Source organism: Lepisma saccharinum, chromosome 27 (assembly GCF_977018435.1).
Source record: "Lepisma saccharinum chromosome 27, izLepSacc3.1, whole genome shotgun sequence".
Lineage (NCBI taxonomy): Eukaryota > Metazoa > Arthropoda > Insecta > Zygentoma > Lepismatidae > Lepisma > Lepisma saccharinum.
The window spans coordinates 16,752,000-16,764,352 of record NC_139255.1 but is presented as its reverse complement, the minus strand read 5'-3'; positions in this window follow the sequence as shown (position 1 = coordinate 16,764,352).

Here is a 12,353-nt window from a genome sequence, read left to right as displayed (position 1 = left end):
TATTCCTTCAATTCTTTCGGGTCTTGAAGGTTTGAATGATTCCATTTGCTTTTAGGCGAAGATTTTATCTTATACATTCACAAATAGTCTGCTTTAGGATTACTCGCACAAATATGTGGTCAGAGTCAATATTTGGGCCTCTTAAAGATCTTACATCATTTATCAAATCCTTTTTGCTGCTGTTAATCAGGACATGGTCTATCTGATTCATAGAACTTTTTCTTCTCTCATTTTTCTTATAATTAATTTCAACTTGCCTTATTTTATCTGATTCATAGTACTTTTTCTTTTCTCATTTTTCTTATAATTAATTTCAACTTGCCTTATTTTATCATTCAAACATTTCTTCTACTTCTCTCTACACATTTAATTAGCTTCTTTTCTTTTTATATTATATATTTCTTGCCCTGCCCTAGTCTTTATTAGCATTGCTCCCCTTCTTGCTTTGTTCTTTTCTTGAATAATCCTTCTGCAATCTTCATCCCACCATTCATTTTTGGGGGTATTTCTTTCTTTTTGTATAACTTCTTTAACTGCCTCATTTATCGCAGTCTGTATGTTACCCCAATCTTCGTTAACACCTTTGCTTCCCTGTAGATTTTTCAATTTTTCATGTAATACTGCTCGATATTCCTTCAATTCTTTCGGGTCTTGAAGGTTTGATTGATTCCATTTGCTTTTAGGCGAGGATTTTATCTTATACATTCAGGGATAGTCTCCTTTAGGATTACTCGCACAAATATGTGGTCAGAGTCAATATTTGGGCCTCTTAAAGATCTTACATCATTTATCAAATCCTTTTTGCTGCTGTTAATCAGGACATGGTCTATCTGATTCATAGTACTTTGGTCAGTTCCTTTATGTATTCGTTTATGCTGGAATTGGGTGCTCATAACCATCAGGTTATTTGCAGCTGCAAATTCACATAATATTTCAGCATTCTTACTTGTTACATCATGTAATGTGTGCCTACCTGATATTTTACTATATATTTGTTCTTTTCCCAACTTTGCATTAAAATCTCTTAATATAATCATTATATCACTTTTTGGAACACTGTCTCTCATATTTTGTTCTGGAAAACTAAATAATACAATAATATTTTTATGAAAATCAGTCAAGGATTGGTCTGTACAGAAAAAGAGTTTCAAGTGAGTATTAGCATTGAATGCGAATATCTCGAAAAATCAAGTTTTGATCCTATAGGAGAAATGTGAAAATTTAAACGCTTCTCAGGCTCTGAAGAGCATAATAATTCAACATTTTAACAAAATCAGTTCTGGATTGGTCTCTATAGAATATAAGTTTCAAGTGAGTATTAGCATTGAACGCGAATTTCTCGAAAAATCAATTTTTGATCCTACATTCGAAAAGTGATAACTTAAAGCTTTTCTGTTACTGAAAAGCATAATAATTTAACATTTTAATAGAAATCATCTCTAGCTTGCTCTGCAGACAAAAAAATTCCTTTCAAACTAACATTAACATTGAACGTGAATTTCTCTTTAAAAAATTATGTATTCATCCTATAGTCCAAATGTAAGAAATTAAAACGCTTTTCAGGCTCTGAAAAGCATAATAATATAACTTTTTAAAAAAATCATATTTGGTTTGTAATGTATACAAAATGAGTTTCAGGTGAGTATTAGCATTGAACGCCAATATCTCGAAAAATCAAGTTTTGATCCTATATTCGAAAAATCATAATTAAAACGCTTTTCAGGTTCTTCGTTTTGAATCGCTACAACTTCATGTATTGAAAGTTTTGGCTTTCTCAACAACATCTCTCAATTTTTTCCTATCCTGGATGCTCTTCGTCCAATTCTTTACTTTCATGTCTTTCAGATCTTGAATTATTTCATCTTCCCACCGTTTCTTTTGGCCTGCCTATGGTTCGTATCCCAAGTGGTTTCCAATTTATAAATTTTTGTTACTAATCTTTCATCAAACATTGTATATACGTGCTTAAACCATCTTAGTCTTTGTGATTTTATGAAATTTATGATATTTTCATTCCTGATTAACTTGTTGAGTTCTTCGTTGGTTTGTATTCTCCAATTTCCATCAATTTCTTTCAGAGGGCCATAAATTCTTCTTTAGATTTTCCTTTCAAATATTGAGAGTTTCTGTTTACAGGAATCTTTGAGGATCCAAGTTTCGCATGCACATGTGGTTATGGGTCTTATTATGCTATAATAAAGTCTCAGTTTCGCAGATTTAGTTATTACTTTGCTCTTAAATAGGGCTAAGTTGGCAAAATATGCATTACTACCTAGAATAAGTCTCTGTCTAATTTTATCTTCAATTGTGTTGTCGCCATTTACAACTGATCCAATATATGTTCAAATATATGCCCCATGTTCAAAGCTTCACATTTAGTTCTTCAAATGTTTCTATTAATGTATTTTTTGTCCTTGCTGTTATAAGGATGTCATCGGCATATGCAATACATTGTTTTAACCTTGTTGATATATTTGTACTACATTCCATCTGTTTCAATACAGAGTCTATCACTATACTAAACAGAGTTGCAGATAAGGGATCACCTTGCTTGACTCCACCTTCTATTTCGAATTCTTCACTCAGTTCCCTGTTAATTTTGACTCTTCCTTTATTTTTGGTTAAGGTTAACATAATTAGTCTGATTAGTTTAGATGGTACTTCATATGATTTTAAAACATCCATTACTTTGTTCCTGTGCACTGAGTCAAATGCATTAATAAAATCTATAAACAAGTTGTAGAGTCCAATATTAAATTCATAGCTTTTTCAAAAATCTGTCTTACTATGAATATATTATCTATAGTTGATCTGTTGGCTCGGAATCCCATTTGATATTCGTCAAGTTTGTATTCAGTGCATTCCAATAGCCTTTTATTTAGTATTTTAGCAAGTATTTTACATGCAATGTTTAGGGGTGTAATTGGCCTGTAACTATCACAATTTAATCTATCTCCCTTTTTGAAAATTGGGCACACTATACCTTTATTCCATAGAGTTGGTAACTTTTCATCTTTCCATACACTTAATATCAGATTGTGCAACATCAGCTTCAATGTTCTCTATCCATTTTTAATTAATTCTGGAGGGATGTTGTCTGATCCTGCAGCTTTATTTGTTTTTAGATTTTGTATTATGTGGGTTATTTCGTTCCACGATGGAGGATATAGTTCTTGTTGATTATTGTCATTCTGTTCTATTGGTGCCTGCATACTTGTTGTTACATTATTATTAAGAATCTTTTTAAAGTATTCCTTCCATCTATTTAGGACTAGTGCTTTTTCTGGGATGATGTTACCTTCTGTATCTTTACACATCATTGGCGATACTGTTTCCCCTTGTTTAAAGGATTATATCTCTTTGAAAAATTTTCTTGTCTCATTTTTCTTATAATTAACTTCAATTTGCCTTATTTTATCATTCAACCACTTCTTCTTCTTCTCTCTACACATTGTATTAGCTCCTTTTCTTTTTATATTATATATTTCTTGCCCTGCCCTGGTCTTTATTAGCATTGCTCCCCTTCTTGCTTTGTTCTTTTCTTGAATAATCCTTCTGCAATCTTCATCCCACCATTCATTTTTAGGGCATTTCTTTCTTTTTGTATAACTTCTTTAGCTGCCTCATTTATCGCAGTCTGCACGTTACCCCAATCTTCGTTAACACCTTTGCTTCCCTGGAGATTTTTCAATTTTTCATGTAATACTGCTGGATATTCCTTCAATTCTTTCGGGTCTTGAAGGTTTGAATGATTCCATTTGCTTTTAGGCGAAGATTTTATCTTATACATTCACAAATAGTCTGCTTTAGGATTACTCGCACAAATATGTGGTCAGAGTCAATATTTGGGCCTCTTAAAGATCTTACATCATTTATCAAATCCTTTTTGCTGCTGTTAATCAGGACATGGTCTATCTGATTCATAGAACTTTTTCTTTTCTCATTTTTCTTATAATTAATTTCAACTTGCCTTATTTTATCTGATTCATAGTACATTTTCTTTTCTCATTTTTCTTATAATTAATTTCAACTTGCCTTATTTTATCATTCAACCACTTCTTCTTCTTCTCTCTACACATTATATTAATTCCTTTTCTTTTTATATTATATATTTCTTGCCCTGTCCTGGTCTTTATTTGCATTGCTCCCCTTCTTGCTTTGTTCTTTTCTTGAATAATCCTTCTGCAATCTTCATCCCACCATTCATTTTTGGGGGTATTTCTTTCTTTTTGTATAACTTCTTTAACTGCCTCATTTATCGCAGTCTGTATGTTACCCCAATCTTCGTTAACACCTTTGCTTCCCTGGAGATTTTTCAATTTTTCATGTAATACTGCTCGATATTCCTTCAATTCTTTCGGGTCTTGAAGGTTTGATTGATTCCATTTGCTTTTAGGCGAAGATTTTATCTTATACATTCAGGGATAGTCTGTTTTAGGATTACTCGCACAAATATGTGGTCAGAGTCAATATTTGGGCCTCTTAAAGATCTTACATCATTTATCAAATCCTTTTTGCTGCTGTTAATCAGGACATGGTCTATCTGATTCATAGTACTTTGGTCAGTTCCTTTATGTATTCGTTTATGCTGGAATTGGGTGCTCATAACCATCAGGTTATTTGCAGCTGCAAATTCACATAATATTTCAGCATTCTTACTTGTTACATCATGTAATGTGTGCCTACCTGATATTTTACTATATATTTGTTCTTTTCCCAACTTTGCATTAAAATCTCTTAATATAATCATTATATCACTTTTTGGAACACTGTCTCTCATATTTTGTTCTGGAAAACTAAATAATACAATAATATTTTTATGAAAATCAGTCAAGGATTGGTCTGTATAGAAAAAGAGTTTCAAGTGAGTATTAGCATTGAATGCGAATATCTCGAAAAATCAAGTTTTGATCCTATAGGAGAAATGTGAAAATTTAAACGCTTCTCAGGCTCTGAAGATCATAAAAATTCAACATTTTAACAAAATCAGTTCTGGATTGGTCTCTATAGAATATAAGTTTCAAGTGAGTATTAGCATTGAACGCGAATTTCTCGAAAAATCAATTTTTGATCCTACATTCGAAAAGTGATAACTTAAAGCTTTTCTGTTACTGAAAAGCATAATAATTTAACATTTTAATAGAAATCATCTCTAGCTTGCTCTGCAGACAAAAAAATTCCTTTCAAACTAACATTAACATTGAACGTGAATTTCTCTTTAAAAAATTATGTATTCATCCTATAGTCCAAATGTAAGAAATTAAAACGCTTTTCAGGCTCTGAAAAGCATAATAATATAACTTTTAAAAAAAATCATATTTGGTTTGTAATGTATACAAAATGAGTTTCAGGTGAGTATTAGCATTGAACGCCAATATCTCGAAAAATCAAGTTTTGATCCTATATTCGAAAAATCATAATTAAAACGCTTTTCAGGTTCTTCGTTTTGAATTGCTACAACTTAATGTATTGAAAGTTTTGGCTTTCTCAACAACATCTCTCAATTTTTTCCTATCCTGGATGCTCTTCGTCCAATTCTTTACTTTCATGTCTTTCAGATCTTGAATTATTTCATCTTCCCACCGTTTCTTTTGGCCTGCCTATGGTTCGTTTCCCAAGTGGTTTCCAATTTATAAATTTTTGTTACTAATCTTTCATCAAACATTGTATATACGTGCTTAAACCATCTTAGTCTTTGTGATTTTATGAAATTTATGATATTTTCATTCCTGATTAACTTGTTGAGTTCTTCGTTGGTTTGTATTCTCCAATTTCCATATATTTGTACTACATTCCATCTGTTTCAATACAGAGTCTATCACTATACTAAACAGAGTTGCAGATAAGGGATCACCTTGCTTGACTCCACCTTCTATTTCGAATTCTTCACTCAGTTCCCTGTTAATTTTGACTCTTCCTTTATTTTTGGTTAAGGTTAACATAATTAGTCTGATTAGTTTAGATGGTACTTCATATGATTTTAAAACATCCATTACTTTGTTCCTGTGCACTGAGTCAAATGCATAAATTATTGTTACTAATCTTTCATCAAACATTGTATTTACGTGCTTAAACCATTTTAGTCTATGTGATTTTATGAAATTTATGATAATAAATTTCATTCCTGATTAACTTGTTGAGTTCTTCGTTGGTTTGTATTCTCCAATTTCCATCAATTTCTTTCAGAGGGCCATAAATTCTTCTTAAGAATTTCATTTCAAATATTGAGAGTTTCTGTTTACATGAGACTTTGAGTGTCCAAGTTTCGCATGCATGCGGTTATGGGTCTTATTATGCTAAAATAAAGTCTCAGTTTCGCAGATTTAGATATTAGTATGCTCTTAAATAGGACCAAGTTGGGAAAATATGCATTACTACCTAGAATAATTCTCTCTCTAATTTCTTCTTCAATTGTGTTGTCGCCATTTGCAACTGATCCAAGATTGGATCTCACTTCTTCTATTCTCTCGTCGTTTAGTATTAGGTTTTCTAATCCATTTTTACCTTTTACACATCTGAGATATTTAGTTTTCTGCATATTAGTTACGAGCCCCATGTTCGAAGCTTCACTTTTAGTTCTTCAAATGTTTCTATTAAAGTATTTTTTTGTCCTTGCTGTTATAAGGATGTCATCGACATATGCAATACATTGTTTTAATCTTGATGATATATTGCCTCTCGATTAGATCTGTTTCAATACAGAGTCTATCACTATACTAAACAGAGTTGCATATGAGGGATCACCTTGCTTGACTCCACCTTCTATTTCGAATTCTTCACTCAGTTCCCTGTTAATTTTGAATCTTCCTTTATTGTTGGTTAAGGTTAATTTAATTAGTCTGATTAGTTTAGATGGTACTTCATATGATTCTAAAACATCTATTACTTTGTTCCTGTGCACTGAGTCAAATGCATTAATAAAGTCTTTAAACAAGTTGTAGAGTCCAATATTAAAGTCATACCTTTTTTCAAAAATCTGTCTTACTATGAATATATTATCTATAGTTGATCTGTTGGCTCGGAATCCCATTTGATATTCGTCAAATTTGTATTCAGTGCATTCGAATAGCCTTTTATTTAGCAAGTGTTCTATATGCAATGTTTAGGAGTGTAATTGGCCTGTAATTATCACAATTGAATCTATCTCCCTTTTTTCCATAGAGTTGGTAACTTATCATCATTCCATACACTTAATATCAGCTTGTGCAACATCTGTTTCAATGTTCTCCCTCCATTTTTAATTAATTCTGGTGGGATGTTGTCTGATCCTGTAGCTTTACTTGTTTTTAGATTTTGTATTATGTGGGTTATTTCGTTCCACGATGGAGGATATAGTTCTTGTTGAATATTGTCATTCTGTTCTATTGGTTCCTGCATACTTGCTGTTACATAATTATTATGAATCTTTTTAACGTATTCCTTCCATCTATTTACGACTAGTGCTTTTTCTGAAATGATGTTACCTTCTGTATCTTTACACATCATTGGCGATACTGTTTGCCGTTGTTTAAAGGATTATATCGCTTTGAAATATTTTCTTGTCTCATTTTTCTTATAATTAACTTCAATTTTCCTTAATTTATCATTCAACCATTTCTTCTTCTTCACTCTACACATTGTATTAGCTTCTTTTCTTTTTATATTATATATTTCTTGCTCTGCCCTGGTCTTTATTTGCATTGCACTCCTTCTTGCTTTGTTCTTTTCTTGAATAATCCTTCTGCAATCTTCATCCCACCATTCATTTTTAGGGCATTTCTTTCTTTTTGTATAACTTCTTTAGCTGCCTCATTTATCGCAGTCTGCACGTTACCCCAATCTTCGTTAACACCTTTGCTTCCCTGGAGATTTTTCAATTTTTCATGTAATACTGCTCGGTATTCCATCATTTTTTCCGGGTCTTGTAGGTTTGATTGATTCCATTTGCTTTTTGGCGAAGATTTTATCTTATACATTCAGGGATAGTCTGTTTTAGGATTACTCGCACAAATATGTGGTCAGAGTCAATATTTGGGCCTCTTAAAGATCTTACATCATTTATCAAATCCTTTTTGCTACTGTTAATCAGGACATGGTCTATCTGATTCATAGTACTTTAGTCAGTTCCCTTATGTATTCGTTTATGCTGGAACCATCAGGTTATTTGCAGCTGCAAATTCACATAATATTTCAGCATTCTTACTTGTTACATCATGTAATGTGTGCCTACCTGATATTTTACTATATATTTGTTCTTTTCCCAACTTTGCATTAAAATCTCCTAATATAATCTTTATATCACTTTTTGGAACACTGTCTCTCATATTTTGTTCTGTAAAACTAAATTATAAAATAATATTTTTATGAAAATCAGTCAAGGATTAGTCTGTATAGAAAAAGAGTTTCAAGTGAGTATTAGCATTGAATGCGAATTTCTCGAAAAATCAATTATTGATCCTACATTCGAAATGTGATAACTAAACAACTTTTCTGTTACTGAAAAGCATAATAATTTAACATTTTAATAGAAATCGTCTCCGGCTTGCTCTGCAGACAAAATTAGTTACAAACTAATATTAGCATTGAACGCGAATTTCTCGAGAAAATTATGTATTCATCCTATAGTTCAAAAATCAGAATTAAAACGCTTTTCAGGCTCTGAAAAGCATAGTAATATAACTTTTTATGAAAATCATATCGGGTATGTTGTGTATACAAAATGTGTTTCAGGTGAGTATTAGCATTGAACGCCAATATCTCGAAAAATCAAGTTTTGATCCTATAGATGAAATGTCAGAACTAAAACGCTTTCAGGCTCTGAAAAACATAGTAATTCAACATTATGATAGAAATCATCTCTTTCTTGGTCCGTAGAGAAAATGAGTTTCAAACGAGAAAAATCAAGTTTTGATCGTATAGTCGAAATGTCAAAATTAAAACGCTTTTCAGTCTCTCAAAGACATAATAATACAACATTTTTATGAAAATCATATCTGGTTTGTTATGTATACAAAATGAGTTTCAGGTGAGTATTAGCATTGAACGCCAATTTCTCGAAAAATCAAGTTTTGATCCTATAGATGAAATGTTAGAAGTAAAACGCTTTTCCGGCTCTGAAAAGCATAGTAATTCAACATTCTAAAGGAAAACATTTCTATTTTCGTCTATAGAGAAAATGAGTTTCAAACGAGCGTGAATTTTTCGAAAAATCAAGTTTTGAACCTATATTCGAAAAGTCATAATTAAAACGCTTTTCAGCATGTTTTTTTTTTAATCGCTACAACTTCATGTATTGAAATCTTTAGCCCTCTCAACAACATCTCTCCATTTTCTCCTATCCTGGATACTCTTCGTCCAATTCTGTACTTTCATGTCTGTCAGATCTTCAATTATTTCATCTTCCCACGTTTTCTTTGGCCTGCCTATGGCTCGTATCCCAAGTGGTTTCCATTTATAAATTATTGTTACTAATCTTTCATCAAACATTGTATTTACGTGCTTAAACCATTTTAGTCTATGTGATTTTATGAAATTTATGATAATAAATTTCATTCCTGATTAACTTGTTGAGTTCTTCGTTGGTTTGTATTCTCCAATTTCCATCAATTTCTTTCAGAGGGCCATAAATTCTTCTTAAGAATTTCATTTCAAATATTGAGAGTTTCTGTTTACATGAGACTTTGAGTGTCCAAGTTTCGCATGCATGCGGTTATGGGTCTTATTATGCTAAAATAAAGTCTCAGTTTCGCAGATTTAGATATTAGTATGCTCTTAAATAGGACCAAGTTGGGAAAATATGCATTACTACCTAGAATAATTCTCTCTCTAATTTCTTCTTCAATTGTGTTGTCGCCATTTGCAACTGATCCAAGATTGGATCTCACTTCTTCTATTCTCTCGTCGTTTAGTATTAGGTTTTCTAATCTATTTTTACCTTTTACACATCTGAGATATTTAGTTTTCTGCATATTAGTTACGAGCCCCATGTTCGAAGCTTCACTTTTAGTTCTTCAAATGTTTCTATTAAAGTATTTTTTTGTCCTTGCTGTTATAAGGATGTCATCGACATATGCAATACATTGTTTTAATCTTGATGATATATTGCCTCTCGATTAGATCTGTTTCAATACAGAGTCTATCACTATACTAAACAGAGTTGCATATGAGGGATCACCTTGCTTGACTCCACCTTCTATTTCGAATTCTTCACTCAGTTCCCTGTTAATTTTGAATCTTCCTTTATTGTTGGTTAAGGTTAATTTAATTAGTCTGATTAGTTTAGATGGTACTTCATATGATTCTAAAACATCTATTACTTTGTTCCTGTGCACTGAGTCAAATGCATTAATAAAGTCTTTAAACAAGTTGTAGAGTCCAATATTAAAGTCATACCTTTTTTCAAAAATCTGTCTTACTATGAATATATTATCTATAGTTGATCTGTTGGCTCGGAATCCCATTTGATATTCGTCAAATTTGTATTCAGTGCATTCGAATAGCCTTTTATTTAGCAAGTGTTCTATAAGCAATGTTTAGGAGTGTAATTGGCCTGTAATTATCACAATTGAATCTATCTCCCTTTTTTCCATAGAGTTGGTAACTTATCATCATTCCATACACTTAATATCAGCTTGTGCAACATCTGTTTCAATGTTCTCCCTCCATTTTTAATTAATTCTGGTGGGATGTTGTCTGATCCTGCAGCTTTACTTGTTTTTAGATTTTGTATTATGTGGGTTATTTCGTTCCACGATGGAGGATATAGTTCTTGTTGAATATTGTCATTCTGTTCTATTGGTTCCTGCATACTTGCTGTTACATAATTATTATGAATCTTTTTAACGTATTCCTTCCATCTATTTACGACTAGTGCTTTTTCTGAAATGATGTTACCTTCTGTATCTTTACACATCATTGGCGATACTGTTTGCCGTTGTTTAAAGGATTATATCGCTTTGAAATATTTTCTTGTCTCATTTTTCTTATAATTAACTTCAATTTTCCTTAATTTATCATTCAACCATTTCTTCTTCTTCACTCTACACATTGTATTAGCTTCTTTTCTTTTTATATTATATATTTCTTGCTCTGCCCTGGTCTTTATTTGCATTGCACTCCTTCTTGCTTTGTTCTTTTCTTGAATAATCTTTCTGCAATCTTCATCCCACCATTCATTTTTGAGGGTATTTCATTCTTTTTGTATAACTTCTTTAGCTGCCTCATTTATCGCAGTCTGTATGTTACACCAATCTTCGTTAACACCTTTGCTTCCCTGGAGATTTTTCAATTTTTCATGTAATACTGCTCGGTATACCATCATTTTTTTCGGGTCTTGTAGGTTTGATTGATTCCATTTGCTTTTTGGCGAAGATTTTATCTTATACATTCAGGGATAGTCTGTTTTAGGATTACTCGCACAAATATGTGGTCAGAGTCAATATTTGGGCCTCTTAAAGATCTTACATCATTTATCAAATCCTTTTTGCTATTGTTAATCAGGACATGGTCTATCTGATTCATAGTACTTTAGTCAGTTCCCTTATGTATTCGTTTATGCTGGAATTGGGTGCTCATAACCATCAGGTTATTTGCAGCTGCAAATTCACATAATATTTCAGCATTCTTACTTGTTACATCATGTAATGTGTGCCTACCTGATATTTTACTATATATTTGTTCTTTTCCCAACTTTGCATTAAAATCTCCTAATATAATCTTTATATCACTTTTTGGAACACTGTCTCTCATATTTTGTTCTGTAAAACTAAATTATAAAATAATATTTTTATGAAAATCAGTCAAGGATTAGTCTGTATAGAAAAAGAGTTTCAAGTGAGTATTAGCATTGAATGCCAATTTCTCGAAAAATCAATTATTGATCCTACATTCGAAATGTGATAACTAAACAACTTTTCTGTTACTGAAAAGCATAATAATTTAACATTTTAATAGAAATCGTCTCCGGCTTGCTCTGCAGACAAAATTAGTTACAAACTAATATTAGCATTGAACGCGAATTTCTCGAGAAAATTATGTATTCATCCTATTGTTCAAAAATCAGAATTAAAACGCTTTTCAGGCTCTGAAAAGCATAGTAATATAACTTTTTATGAAAATCATATCGGGTATGTTGTGTATACAAAATGTGTTTCAGGTGAGTATTAGCATTGAACGCCAATATCTCGAAAAATCAAGTTTTGATCCTATAGATGAAATGTCAGAACTAAAACGCTTTCAGGCTCTGAAAAACATAGTAATTCAACATTATGATAGAAATCACCTCTTTCTTGGTCCGTAGAGAAAATGAGTTTCAAACGAGAGTGAATATCTCGAAAAATCAAGTTTTGATCGTATAGTCGAAATGTCAAAATTAA